Source organism: Rhinolophus sinicus, chromosome 2 (genome assembly GCF_057876585.1).
Source record: "Rhinolophus sinicus isolate RSI-liver-muscle chromosome 2, RSI-T2T, whole genome shotgun sequence".
Classification (NCBI taxonomy): Eukaryota; Metazoa; Chordata; class Mammalia; order Chiroptera; family Rhinolophidae; genus Rhinolophus; species Rhinolophus sinicus.
In genome coordinates, this window is record NC_142502.1 from 144874070 (window position 1) to 144889487 (window position 15418).

Consider the following 15418-nt stretch of genomic DNA (forward strand, 5'->3'; position numbering starts at 1 on the left):
GCCAAATGAATCACAGTAGTCAATATCAGGGAATCTTTTTAAGTGAGATTTTTAAATTTGATGTGCCTCTTTCACATGTATCATTGAAAAGAATCATCTTTAGGGATGATCAAATGCATGCATTGTTTGAGCAAACAGAAGATCGTAGAGTACCATGTTTCCCCGAAAATAAGACCTAGCCAGACAATCAGCTCTAATGCATCTTTTGGAGCAAAAATTAATATAAGACCTGGTATTATATTAATTATATTATATTATATTATATTATATTATATTATATTATATTATGACCCAGTATTATTTTACTATATTAATTTTTTACTATATTAATTTTGGCTCCAAAAGACGCATTAGAGCTGATTGTCTGGCTAGGTCTTATTTTCGGAGAAACACAGAATATATTTATTTGTACCAGAACGGAACGGCAGTGGGCGTCTTTGCTATAGATGATATTCTCGTGGTATTTGCTGCCATCCACTCTCCTTTCTAAATTTGGTGTTACAGATTCAACTTCTGTTTTTAAAAAGGGAAGTTACATATAGCTCATTCACACTGTTATTTTCTCCTTAAAAGCCAGTTTCTCTGATAATTGCCCATTTAAGGAGTTTCATATAAATCAAACAAGACAACAGTTATGAAACAAATATTACTTAGCAAGATTAAATCTTTTGTTCAATATTTAAACATGTTTAGAAAAACAATTATCTGGTTACACAGTGTCTAACTGGTGTTGGTGATTATCTGAAATGCTTCCCTTAGTTTCTTCCTGCTTGACTTCACACTGTACATTTCTGAGATTTTAAATATAAAAATTTCTAAATTAAAAAATACATTGTTTCAATTTAAAGCATGAGGCAGTATTATTGGACAGTTGGAAAATTTTGGAAAAGTCTTACTTATTCTGGCAATAGGTTTTTTAAAACAGTTCTACACTGGTGACTAAAAGAAAAGAAAAAGTCTACACCGTCTTACCTAAGTGTTACCTCTTTCAGAAAACCAATAAAAATTCAAAGTGGCAAAGAGCTGATTCCTTTTAAATTGTATATTATATTTACATTTAAACTATGTTCTCTGTCCATGTGTTTCTTCTAATGATATGACATAGCCTGAACTTAGATGCATTTTCTGGGCATCTGTACACATTAAAACTTTGAATTTTTTTTTAATTTCTCAAAGTAGAATTTTTATAGCTAGGACTTCAAAAAATGCTTGAAACATGTAATTTGTATTCCCCAAATCACCATACTTCTCTTAAATGACCTTTTCACTGATAGGTAATTTAAAGGTACACAATCCTAGATGGTTTCTATAATAGACATGAGAATATATATAGCAGAAAATAGAATTTAGTCTAGCCAGCCATATATATTTGCTTGATTTTGAAACATAAAAGACAGTTTGGTGGGGTGGCTGGTTAGCTCAGTTGGTTAGAGCGTGGTGCTAATAATGTCAAGGTTGCTGGTTTGATCCCCACATGGGCCACTGTGAGCTGTGCCCTCCTTAAAAAAACAAACAGTTGGCATTAGAGTAATCCTTTTGAAAAAAATAAATTTTCCTGTCATCATTTTGCCAAGTTTTTTTGGAAATGAATATTGGTTTATAATATTCAGAATGTTTGATTATTGGCATGTTTTTATATTTCATGACTAGGAAGGTATGGAGGTGATAAAGGTAAATTGTCATTTGAACCATTCAAGTAATCACTGAAACTTTGGATAGGCAAGTCTTTTTTACCCATAATTATCAAATGCTCCTCTGTATTTAAATATGATTTAATTGAGAATTTTATCTCTTAAACTAAGTAGGAAGATAAAATCTTTATAAAGAAGTATGGGAGATTTCCGTCTCAAATTTTGATTGTCATTATTATAGGAATAAAAAAAATCACCTTTCTAGAAACCATTAAAAAAAAAAAAGAAGTGTAGTCTGGTTGAATTATGGCAATAATTTATCTGCAAGTTTGTTCCCCCAATAGTGAGGCTGTATAGATTAACTCTTAACAGTAAGTACTTTGTGAGGGCCCATTAGTCCTTTTAACTATGTTAAACCCAAATGGCATATTTTAGAAATGCTGAAAAGCAGTTATAAGTACAATATGATATCACTTACAGTGACCCTTCTCACTATGAAGGTTCCCAAATACTGCTTAAACAGTGTGTGTGTGTGTGTGTGTGTGTGTGTGTGTGTGTGTGTACGCAGAGCTTAGTGAAAGGGTAATGAGAGGAAAATTTTAGCAGGAAAGATTAACCCTTTGAGTTTATGAAGCTGTTGTAAACTTGTTAGCATTCCTCAATTTATTCATTCAGTGAGTATTTACCAAATACTACTGTGTCAGGTGCTATTCTAGAGGCTAGAGATAGAGTGATGACAAAAATGACAGTTTTATGAACCATATTGGAAATGAGTGAGGGGTTGGAGGGTGTGAGAAGTTTTATTTCTTTTTTGTTGTTGTGATGCGTGTGGGTTATTAATTCTGTAGGTTAAAATGTGGTGCTAACAAAGCCAAGGACAGGCAGGGTTGGAATTCTTTATGTAAGCTATAGAATTGTTGTTATTTCATGACTGTGTAGGGTTGAAGCAAAGTGGTATCCAGATTCCAGCACAGCACCTCTTTCCTGGTGGCCTCTGCATGTTAACTCTGTACTTCCTGTCTATAAACCACCACCACCCCCTTGTTGAGGAGTTCATACTCTTCTCAAGACACTCGTCTTGAGTCTTTTCTGGCTTCCACAAAATACATCAGTGAACGTTAGAAACCTCGCAGTCTCCAGGCCTTCTTTGTCCCTGGGACTCGGCTTGATAAAGGAAGAGTTCAGTTGGCAGGTCCTTCTCCAAGCCTCTGTTTACTCATCTGTAAGATGGGGGAAGTAGTACGTGTCCTGTGTATGGCACAAAGAAGGTGTTATGAAGAGCAAACAAGTGAATCCATATGAAAATGCCGTATAAACCATCCTGCTTCTATACAAATGTTGGGGTGGTGTATTACAGATTTCACAGCTAGGTGATTTGAACCATAATAGGTAACAAATCCAGGAGACTGCTCCAATCTGCCTTCTGGATATGAAAAATAATTTAAAGAACATATCCAATTGAAGAGAGCATATTGTCATTATTTGTACTTCTACTCATTTCTTTTAGAAGTGTGTGAATGTGAGGTTGATTTTATATCCTTCCAGTCTGAGCAGATTATCTCATCTGTGCCCTAAAACTCCTCCATGAAGGTACTCCCCATTGTAGGCACTTTTCATAGACTCCTAGCTCTGGGGAGAGGCTACAGAAATCTTTGAATCCGAGCTCCTCCTTCTGTGGGGTGTGGAAGCAGCCCCCGTGATTTTCAGGGTCTGAATCAGCCTCACCACTGGTTATAGCTGAGGAACTGGACCCGAAATCTCCTGACCGAAAACCTGTGCTCTTTTCATTGGAACCTGTGCTGCTCCTAAGTCTGTGACATGGCAGATTAAGAAACGAAAACGTCAACAACTGATCCTAAATTACGTGATTTATTTGTACAGGATCTTCAAACTCCTACTCCAGGCATCTTCATCGCACCAAGCTGGTTCGCAGGGACAAAGTGATCTGGAGGTTGTGCTATTTCTAACATCCACTAATGTTTTCTATGGAAGCCAGGAGTGCTGAGTGTCTTGAGAAGAGTATGAACTCCCCAAGAAGGGTGGATGGTTTCTAGACAGGAAATACAGAGCCAACATGCAGAGGCCACCAGGAGGGTACTGCTGTGTGGGGAACTGGGGACAAGGAGAGATGTTTCTGGGAAGCGACCTCCAGTCTTGGTGGAGTGGCATCCGGTAGGAAGGGAACACTGGAATTGTCACGAGGAAAGGCCTTCATTTTCCATCTGAGGAGAGAGTGAAAACAAAAGCTGGAGTCTTTAATGGGGGCTGCTCCAAATTGGACCTCGCAATTTATCAGGGGGTTTTAACGGAAAATAGTGGCAAATGGAATAGGAAGGAAACTAATACCCAATAGAAGCCATCTTCTCTAGTAATGGTCAGAAGGAACTAATCAAAAATACTAGAAAAAAGAAAATGATTTTAAAAGTATTTTCTTCAAATAGTACCAAGATTTGGATCCAAATTAGAATTTAAATATTGTCATATTTTTAAAAGAGAAAAGGCATTACCTCTAAGAGAAGAATGACCGTCTCTTGGAACAGAAAAAGTGTCATTGCAAAGCAGTTCGGTAACAATAAGGAAACTTTCTAAAAGCAGCTCTTCACTGGAGTTGAAGTTCTGCTGTGTGAAGCATGACTTCAGGGAGAAGCAGGGAGAAAAAAACCTGACAAAAGCAGGTGGAAAAAGAGATGGAGAAGAGTTTGCAGAAGTAGATGAGTTCACTGCTCCTTTGGTACAGTGAAGTCTTAACTCACTAGTGGCTGAAAAGTACTAAACCTGTCTGTACTATGTTTGTGAGAGTATTTAGCTTTCCAAATCACTGTATACAGTCCTTGATAATCAGATGATGTGACTTCCAGAACTTTATTTTGAAGATTTATTAACAGTTTTCAGTTATTGGTGAATGGGAAGTCCACATTTGGTTAGGAGCTCTGTATTTTCCATGAAAAGGTTATTTAGCACAGCTGGCTCTGCAATGTGTTTCATAACTGAAATGTTTACCTTTTTTTTTTTTTTTTTTTTTTTGTCATAGGACCAATGTGTTCACGGTATATAGATGGATGATTTTTACCAGTATTTCATGTGGAACCCGAAAGATAAAATATAATAAAGGTGAAAGAAAAGTTACAGTTTGAAAACTGTTTTAAAGTCTGTTTCTTAGTTTATGTAGCCAGCTCGTCCTTATGTCATTTCTTTGGTGCATGCTAATTAAGTGCTAAAAGTGGTCTTCAGTTAGTGCAGTAGTCTAGTAGTTTGCAAGATGTGAGGGCACAGAAACTTTCAAGAGAAGCAGTGAAGTGCAAACTAGTACCCAGAACCACAAAGCAATGTTGAGAAGTACCTCTCTGAAATAAACTCATGAGTAGTTTTTAAAATTACCAGCACCGTTCTATACTTAGAAAAGCAATGCTTTTCTCCCTGAACAGGTATGTTCCTGATATTTAAATGTGAATGAGTGGCCTAATTTCTTATATATGAAAGTGTGAGGGAGAAACTTTAAGCTCTGAATCTTGAGGGTAGGATTATTTTAAATGGGCTTTTAAATGTTCCAAAGAGTGAAAGAGTGAAAATCGCCCTTACATGTTCACTAAACATTTCTTTTGCGTTTGCTAGGAATAAACAATATAAATTTTTTAAACCAGGCCATTGCATACTGAAAGGGGGTTGATTTCAAAAAAGTTCTGGGAGGGCCTTTCCTTATCCTGGTGGACTTGGATTCCCAGGGCCAGCCCTGGGCTAGGCTGTGGGGACTTGGCCTGGGGGAGGGGAGTGTTCACCACCTGGTGTTGGACCACAGCAGCAGCTGCTGAAGCTGCCACTTCATGCTTTGACTTATTGGTGAAAGATGCCAGAATGTAAAAGTGGGGAAGTGGGACTCGTTTATAACATGTGCACTGATGGGATGTTACAACCTTCAAAAGTGTGGAAAGGTGAAAATTATTGAATCCCAAAACTCAAGTTGCTTCCTAAGAACTCAAACCATTACTGAGCATGTACAGAATACGTGCTTTAGCAGAATCACATGTCCACTTTGGAGACACAAAAATAGTCACTTTGATCTTAGTTCTTTTTGTACAGGAACACTGCATTTGGGAATCGATTTGCTAGAAAAGATCCAAGTGTCACAAAAATTCTGCAAGTGTAACTTGCTGCTAACTTCAATTCATGAATAACAGTTTAAATTCATTTTAAATTCAACAGAGCCTCTGGCCTCCACTACAAAGATATCACAGGAAGAGATTATTGCAGCTTCTATTTCAATGGCTTTTCCTTAAAGTGAGCGCTGAAAGTACAAGTGAGTGGGTGGTTAGGAAACTGTTAGTAGTTAGTGTCGTCTCTAAAAGGCAGAACTCTGGAAATGAAAAATATCTTGGCTTCCCGGCAAAATGTTTGAATGCTGTGCCACCCAGGCACAAACTGAGCAGAACCTGCAGAGGCCTCTGAGCACTCTTCATGATATGCAATTTGGAACACCATTATAATGAGAGTTTCCAAAGATATCCACGAATAATTAATTAGCTGTTGGCAATGGTTATATTTCAAGAAAAATCTGTATAAGATTTTAATTATGCTGAGGGTCCAGCAAAAAACCTTTTTCATTGCCCTTAAAGATAAAACAGAAGCAACGTTTTAGCCCAGGTTTAATTTCCAGATCATCAATTTGATTGACAACAAATCATTGCAGAACAGTTCGAATGGAGATAAACTTGTCTTGATGTTAACGACTTATAATCACCTTTATGTTAGGTCTTAAAGCTTTATTATCCTTAAATATAACCAGCATAGTGGACCACTAAACACCGAAGTGATCTGAGATATTGATTGGAGGGCAGCCAAAATTTTAAGGTGCCTGAGTTATTTTTTGTAATATCTTTACACTGAACACGCATGTCATTTTTTAAATAAAATAATTTTTATTTTCCAGGGGAGCTGGCTCTCTTTTTCCTACTGCTTTTTAAAATTCGCACCATTTAGGCATAGACACAGCCTCTCCCAATAAGTAGTTCAGAGCAGAAGCTTTCTTAAGGAGAGGGAAAAGGCTATCAACGTGAAACTTCTGAGCAGAGCACGGAGCCTCTGGCCTCCCTGCGTCTCCAAGCCTGGCTTCCCTATCTGCGTGGGCTCCTTTCAGGGCCAGCTACCCGCTGCCGGGTCTAGATCGCGGCGCAGCCGGCCACGAAGGATGCAACTCGGTTCCTTCCGTCCTGGTCGGAAAGTACTGTTGACTTGGTGACCCATTTTGAGTGTTGAGCCAAGGCCACCGCGAGCATGGGGCATTTTTTACCCCCGACTCTAGCTGGAGCCCCCATCCTGCCATTCGGAGATCTTTGCGGGTCACTCGTGAGTCCTGAGACGGAGGCGTCGGGGAGTGTCCCAGCTGCGGACGCTGCCGCCCGTGCCCTCCCGGGACTCCAGTTTCGAAAGCCCTGCGGGTAGCGTGGACGCTGCGCCTCGGGGTCGTATTTTTGCCCCCCCCCACCACCCCCGCGGGACCCTGCCCGCACTGCTGACCGGCCCCAAGTTGCCGAATAGCTCAAATGCTTGTCATATTTGCGGTCGCGCGACTCAGCAGGCTGTGCGCGCGCTGCACTCGCCGCCGCCTTTGTCACTAGCCGCTCCGTCATTTGCATGAGTATTCTCTAGAGTGTGAGTGGATTATTGGTGGTTAGTAATGGTCCCCTGGCCCGAGTGTCTCTTTTCCTCTCCCCTTCTCTTTAAGCCTTTCCTTAAGAAAAAATAAAGGGCGCGCCAGCCAGAGAGGGAGCCGTGGGCCGCGCTGCCAACCGGCGTCTCGCGTGCTCCGCCTGCCCCTTCCTGCTCCTCTGGCTGCCGGGGCCCCGCTCGGCATTTATCGCGCCTCCCGGGACCGCCGGGGGAGGGGGCGGGGCCGGGCCGAGGGGCGGGGCCGCGTGGTTGAGGGGCGGGGCCAGCTGAGCCCGGGGCCGCAGCTTGCGGGAGGCTCGCTGGCCGCACGTCACTCCTGCACGGCGAGTGCTGGAGCACGAGCTGCCGCTCTCTCGGTCAGGGCGCCCCCTCCGCCCGCCTCCAGCTTCCTCCTCCGCTGCCTGCCGCCGCCGCCTCCTCCTCCACCATTGTATAATGCTCCGAGCGCACAGGCAGAGGACGGCGGAGTCTTAGCTTCGGTCTCGCCTCCTGCCCGCTCCCCGGCGCCACCCTCGGGCCCCCGGAGCGAGGGACTCCGTATGGAGCGGGAGTAGCTTGAGGAGTGGGCAGAAACCCCTCCTGATGCGTTAGTTCCCAGGTGGAGCTGCATGTGGTAAGTTCTCCCGGCGCCAGGCGGGAGGGGATCCTCGGATGCGCTGGGCTCCCGATGAGTGGGGGGCGGCGTTGGGACCTGGCCAAGGGCCCGGAGAGCCGGGAGGGCGGAGAAGGGCCCCGAGCGGCCGCGAGGGTCGCGGACGCCTCCTCCAGAAGAACCTGGGCTGGAGCAGGTACCCGGAGGAGCGCTCCCTCCCGTTGCTTCCCGGCCTCGCGCCCTTGGACCTCCGGGGCGAGGGCCGGGGACCCCCAGCGTACGAGGGCAGATCTGCTGGGGGAAGGGCAGGGGACGGGCAGTCACGGATGGGGTCAGGAGGGGGTCGGGAGCCAACCAGAGCCCAGCAGCGGGGCCGAGGGAGCTTGGAGCTGTCGTTTTTACAGCTGGGATGTGTGTGCGTGTTGTGGCGGTTGTGTTGTTGTGAATGTGCGAGACTTTTTTCTTTAAAGGTTTGGATTGCTGCCGCGAAGGCTGCTTCACTTTTGAGTTCCGTGGCCGGGTTTGCATCTAACTTGCTATAGTGTGTTTCTGTGAGTTTTCCTGTGGTTTTGGCTTAAAAACATCCCTCTCCACCCTCTTTCGCCCGTCCGCAAGTGAATTGATTTTTAATGTATATGTATATTAAACTTAATGTTTCATGGTTTTTAAGTTAGAAATCTACAAGTCATCTTGGTAGTGACTGCCTATGACTGAAAGGGAGGGGGCTGAGGGGAGCCAGCTGTCCCAAGCCCTGGACTTTGTACCATTAAGACAGAGGGTGCTGTCAGAGGGCCATTGCATCGAGAGAAAATCATAAATTGTTCTTATTTTTTTCCTCTTGGTCATGAGTTACCTTACCTTTAGCAGAAGTAATAGTAATAGATTGAGATGGGAGTACAGTTTTTGGGTTTAGTCTTAAGTTTCACGAAAAGGTTAGATATAGTTTGTCTTCGAATAGCTTTAAAGCTGGGTAGTTTCCGGATGTTTCAGGAGGTGGAAAGTAAGTTTTTACAGGCACTGAATGAGGAAGGTCAGTCAGCAGGGTGAGATATCCAGCCTCAGATTATAGCAGTTTTTATTTGAATCGAATTGAGCAGCCCCAGTTGGTCTTAAGAAAGATAGTACGTAAATGTTTTCAAGCTTTGTTCATGAAATACGCTTTTTGATTTCCCAATATATGTTAAGAAACATCCATAACGTGTGTAAAGAGCCTTGAAGTTGTAGTAGCCAATAGGATTCCTGAGGCCTTAAGTGTTCAAAGTAGCCTTTTATAATTAGGGACTAGTCTCTGACAAGAGTGAAGTGGGCTCTTGGCTCCACTCAACCCCTGGAGGACAGTCCACCTGAGAGCCTCTGGGTTGTTTTGCTGATGGGGGGGGGGGGTGGAGGGGGGGAAGGTTGGGAATAGTTGCTCAGCTAACCAAAAGGCATGTCTCATCCCAAGAGCTCCTCCCATTCCTCCCCCTTTTTATAGCAGTCTATTCTGATTTGAGTGTGCTAGGGTGTGCTGTGAGGATGAAAATACCCATCCTAAGATCCTAGCTTCTGGCAGGAACAAGAATAGCTTGTTCATGGATCTCTGCTTTCCTGTTCATTTTATCAATTTGTGTGTGTGTGTGTGTGTGTGTGTGTGTGTGTGTGTGAGAGAGAGAGAGAGAGAGAGAGAGAGAGAGAGAGAGAGAGAGAGAGAGATTAGCAAGTTTTCCTTTAGCTTCATTGATTTACTAAGAGGTATTATATGTTAAAGTTGTTTATATTCATCAAGTTTAGTACCCTTTAAAATAATTTTTACTTCTTTCCCCTCCTCCTAATAAAAATGTGTATAACCATGTTACTCTTAGATGAGAAATCTTATGAAATGGATTTGACAGCCTTTGTGTGTTTATTTTGAACATTCAGCTCTGATCCTTGCTTTATTACAACAGGTAGAAGAGAGGACTCACATTTTATAATACCAACCAAGTATAGACAAGAGGTGTCCTAGGGAACAGTTTTATCGTCAGGCGAGTGTCACAGCTTCTTAGGTAACAGCTGCTCAAGCTTGTTTCCCTTTAAAAACTAAGAGAAGGATATTAACTCAGATTTAGAAAATCTTTAGACTCCTATTTTCTGAACTGTCCCCTTTGAAAGCTTTTTAATTTAATTCGGGAGCTAAAATATAAATTTTACTCAGTTGCCATGCACTGATTATTAATAATGAGCATAGTAAAATAATATATATTATGATATTTTTAAACTCACTTAAATGTGTGTAGCAACTGATGGCTTTTGGCACCCACTATTTTAAACAGTGCTCCAGTGGCAGAACAAAAATTACACTACTTTAGAAATGTGCACACACACACAAAACAGATCAAAAAGGTGGCAGGGGAGATTGAAGATACACACATATACACATATATACAAATACTTAGATTTTTTTCTGTCTAAGTATCAGGTTACAAATTATCAGTATTATACAAAAGTTTACCCTCAGCCAAAACGTTTTATACTTTAGTAGCTAAGAATACCGGGTAAAAGCTACAATAGACACTTTTAGAGGGCTTTTTTTCCCCTGTGGTTTCTTGTTCAAGAACACTAGTAAAAGCATTAAGTTTTATATTTCATTTATAACAGAAAATTCAAGATGACTTTGTCTATATTTTATATAGATTTAAATTATACATAGATAAATAGGGTATTTACGAGTGTGAATTTTAATTCATTTGTAGACTTTTTTTAAACGTTTACTGCTACAGAAATTTCATATTTACTGTTATGGCGTATCCTGGAGGAGACAGCTATAGCTGCATTAGTTTCTTGGCCAAGGAGGGGGAGCCGGGGGTGGGAAAGGACTGACTGACTGACTCTTTCTCTGATTACTGAGTCTAAAGATCAGATGTATGCTAAAGGCACCATAGGGCAAGCTCCAGTTTTAAGTGAAAATGGCCTTGCAATAAAGGGAACAGCCACCTTCATAGGTCTCTCCATCAATTAATACAGCAGAACATGAAAATCTAAAAATGCTGTGGCCACTGCATATGCACAAATCATACATTTTCTATCCACGGTTAATAATCATTCGTTCAACAATTGGCAGAAACCCACAAGCTAGGACTGCTGCTTAAGTTTGTGGATATTTCATTTAGTTTTAATATTTTCGAAGGGAACAGCTAGTACTAACCAAAGTTGGCGTTTCTCTTTTTAAAAAGTGTTGTCTCCAATGGCTAGTGCACTTGGTATTAAAGGCAGACTTCTGCCCTCTGTGCAGGTGCTGGGAAACACTGTGAACAGACCTGTCCCCTGGAGCACCCGTCACTCATTGTGTGGAGCAGTGTCTTTCTCCATGAGCACTGTGTGGCAGTTCATTCTTTGTATGAATCTGTGAATGGCATATGTCAGGCCAATAAGACAACATTCCTATTCTGGGTCATAATTGATGCCTTGTGTTTTTGTTTTGTTTGTTTGTTTGTTTTTCTTGAAGATCGTAGGACAAACAAAACATACTTGGCTGTCTAAAAAGATTTTTATTGAAATACAAATAAAAATTGAAAACTAAACACATCACAGTATCTTTGAAAACATGATGTCTAGTAAGACAAAACAGATGCTTATCGTTTGAACAAGCACTGCCCACGGACGTTGCAAACTCCCTTTTGGAAATTCTCTCTTTGTGGTCTGAGGGCTCCTAAATCTGGAAAGGCTCATTTGTCTCCTCTCAAGGTCTTCTGTCTGTCATCTGAACTTCACTGGAAATACCTGCCAGGAGTCACTGAGGCAAACGCCACCGTTTGATTTATCTGTTTTAGAAACCAAGGATCACAGAAGCTGTATTCTGTACCCATTGCAGCTTTCAGTTCAGAATGGAGTTGGCATCTGCTGCTCTCTTGTGTGGCCTCCTCTCACACTTACACGCTGTGTGTCCAGAGTTGGCCCTGCCTCTGCTCAGGGACGGCAGAACGAGGGGTGAGTGTGCCCGGCTCGGCACCGCCCTGAGTGGAGTGAGCTATGCGGATGCGTGGGGTGGGGGCTGGAGGGAGGAGAGTGGAGGACAGATCTGGAGCCGACTGTGCAACTGCTACAGCAGGTCTGACTAGTTTTAGGTGCCCAAAGGCAGCTTTGTTTCTCTAGTAACTCCGGGTAGCAGCAAACCTAAGTTCTTAGAACTAATTCATGTCTGTATTACTATCTTTTTTTGTCTCTATGCAAAAACCTGTAGCTTTGCAGTTACTATTTAATTCTAAGTTGTTGTTTTTTTTAAAAAAAAACCTTCATAGGCAGTTAACTGAAAAGAAGATGCTAAAGCAAGCATTTTTTTGTGTTTTGAGGAGTTTCACATAGAATAGTGAAGGGGAAGGGATTCTGGCTTTTAAGGACATTTTATACACACACTCACATTCATGTTTATAGTGGGCTGTGTGAACCGGTTGAACAAAAAAGTAAAAACTTCTACTTGAATATGCCCTGGTCACAACATTAAATAACTGAAATGTCACTTTTCTGCAGATCAACCTTTAGCCCTTTGCTCTCCTCCTCTGGCTGCTTATCATTCTCCACCACACTCCTGGGGCTTCGGGCAGGCCTGCTGGAGTACCCCACCCTGGTGTTTAGAAGGGTTACCCGAGTTAAACTCAGGGAATCTGAAAGTCCCAAGGTCATCTCTATACCAGAACAGGTTTGCATAAAATTCTAGCCACACTAACGAGATAACGAGGTGGCAACTGTTTTGAACTGATCTTCCTGGAGTGGTTATACCATTTTATAATAACACATGCTACAGATTTGCTTTTCAGATTTCTTGCCTTTCCTGTGAAGGAGGGACCCTCCATGTATGTGTGTACTTTTGTGTCTTCCTTGCTGTCATATAGAGAACCGAGCTGGCAGAGGAATTTGAGCGCTGGCGTCTGCAGCTGAAGAAATTTTCGCACTGCCTCTCTGCTTGTCGTGAACCTGGTGATGGTGTTTTCTGAGCATTTTTTAAAACAGATTTTTAAAAAATATTTTTACCATCTCCAGAAATATGAAATAGATTTCACCTGGTAATGATTGTTAGCTATCTAACAGTAGTTGGTTTACAAATTCAAAAGGTGGGTTCCTCAAGTAAGATAGGTGGGTGATTGGAATGTTAGGGGGTGGCAAGTGGGATAGATTGGAAGCAGGCTCTCCTTAAAGATTGAAGATCCTGGAAGCATTAAAAGGTAGCTTCCTTCAAAAATAAATATTTAATACATTAAGTGTGATACTCTAATTATTTTTATTGTATTTGACTAAATGACTTTGTGTGAAGTTCTATGGGTCGTTAATTATCAATATACAGAAGTCCTCCGAAAGAAATACATTTGATCTCAAAATAGCCCCTAAGTAAATAAAAACAGATGGCTACCACATTTACAAAGTATCATTCAGTGCTCTGAAGTTTAGTTTGTATCCTCATTTCCTTTTTCTACTTTGTATTTGAGCACATGATGATACAAATTTTAAATTGTCTTTGTAAAACCTTATCACTAACCTGCCTAATTCTTAGAAGTAACTAAAATAAACATTCTAAATACGTATGTTGCTTACATGAGACAAGTACTTCCATAGTAGTAGAATAGTTATTTCCTCTCCTTTACATGTCTCAGTATATGTCTATTATCCTATACCTTCAGTTTTTACACTCATATGTCATATTGTAGAAATTCGATAGTTTTCTTTTAAGGAATCCAGATTTAGACCATATAATACAATGTTTAGTTTCACTCAGTAAGTAAATAAAGAAATAACATTTCTCTGGTTTTCTTCTTTAGGCTACATGAGGAAGTTAAAGGATGAAATATGTTCTGTGTTTGTGAGGAATATTTTATAGCATGTCTTATTTTAAGTGATTTTTCACAGTAATAAAGCATTCCAAATTTGAAAGCAAAGATGATTAAAAACTAATCATAACCTTTAAGAAACACTTCATAAAAACACTGCCTGATGTAGCATACTTAGTTTTTATTTGTTTGTTATATTCAGTGGCCAGTAGGTTTTGGCTAACAAAACCTAGAAAGGAACCCTTTTGTTTTAACGAACGTGCAATTTTATTTTCCACAGATTTGTTCTAACATATTACAGTTAACCTGTTTCAGTGTGACTATTTTACATATCTGGTGGCCCTCTTTAAAAACAAAAAAATAAACCTGTCACATACTTTTGGCAAAGCACTTAGTTTATACCTTAAGCCTCTTTTCCCCCTTGACATTGTTTATTAAAGGTCTCTAGTGTGAGGGGAAAAACAGGGTATCTTTGGGGAAAAGATGCTACGGGAGGATTGAAACCAGAATCCCATCCACGCAATTATAAATACAGGAGAAAACATATTTTCATTATGCATGGGAATGGGGGTGGGGAGAGGCTGGCTAGTCTTTATAGGCATACAATCTTAAGAGAAAGAAATTCAAATTTAAGAGTTCCTTTTCTTAATGTCAATGAGGTTTTAGATGAGGCTTTAGATTCAGGTAAAGATGTGTTCATGACATCAAATTAATATGAAATAGCATCATAATTTAAATGGTTATATTATTTGTAAAAATAATATATTCATATTTACCAACTTTCAAATGGAAAGATTGGTAATAGTAGTTCATCTCTTATGAACGTCATTACTGAACATACAATATCGTAGAACCTGACTTTGTAATAATTTGAATAGAAAGAATTCTAGCAAGTAGTTATACAGTAACTTCCTTCATTATCTCGCTAAGGTTAACTGTATTGCTTTTTATAATTAAATGACTCCTCCCATATCCTTTATGAAGTTTTACCAAATAACTACCTGAAATTGTATCTGTTCAACATGGAATTTTCTGTTTTATTAAGAAGCAATAGGATTATTGGACGTTTTTCTATACTGGAAAATTCTTAGTGCTTACCTTGAGACTCAGTTGTGTGGTTGGGAGTCCACTTTAGGACCCCCCAGGGGAAATTCTGAATTATTGGCTTCTCCAAGTCCACATCTTATGACTTGGGTTTGTGTATTTGTTGTTGTGTGTGTATTCTCACTTCAGAAATCCTCTGGGAATTTTAACCATGGTTTTTGAAATATATACGGACAACAACCTTTTCTACATACAGTATTTCCAGAACTTGAACCATAGCATAATATAATTTAGTTTGGTCTCGACAAGGCTCTTGGCTTGCTTAACAGTGTCCTGCAGAGACCGGAATTTGGAAACAATCTTGGAAATGTGTATACTCTGAAAGATCTGTAGGTAGAAATTGCAGTGAATAATCACTTAGGAGTGCCTTGTTGCTCTGCCGCGCCCCCTTGTGGCTGGATGTGGAGTGCTGTCTTTCGGAGCTTAAAAGGAGTTCCGTCTCCTACAGGGCGTGCTTGTTTACATAGCGCATTAATAGTTTTCTGCTGTGTAAAATAATCTATCAAGTTACTATAACAGTCCTCAGTAAGAGTGTAAATAATTTATTGTGCTTATTTGATTTTTTTAATTTATAGAATTTTAAAACTATGTATTGGTGTGTTGTATTTTTAAAATTTTTTATTATGGAAAATTACAAATATACTCAAAAG

The 15418-nt window shown here is 40.6% G+C and overlaps 1 protein-coding gene across 2 annotated transcripts in view; it reads left to right on the forward strand.

Annotated features, from left to right (window-relative positions):
- The window catches only part of SERTAD2 (SERTA domain containing 2), a 102549-nt gene that overhangs the window by 72269 nt on the left and 14862 nt on the right, over positions 1–15418 (forward strand). The window contains exon 1 of one of the 2 annotated variants that reach the window (XM_019718033.3): positions 7583–7908. The exons of the other annotated variant lie outside the window; for it this stretch is intronic. The gene's annotated coding sequence lies outside the window, so the exon portion shown is untranslated. Of the gene's footprint in view, positions 1–7582; positions 7909–15418 lie in introns of those variants that run through there. 2 annotated transcript variants of the gene reach the window in all.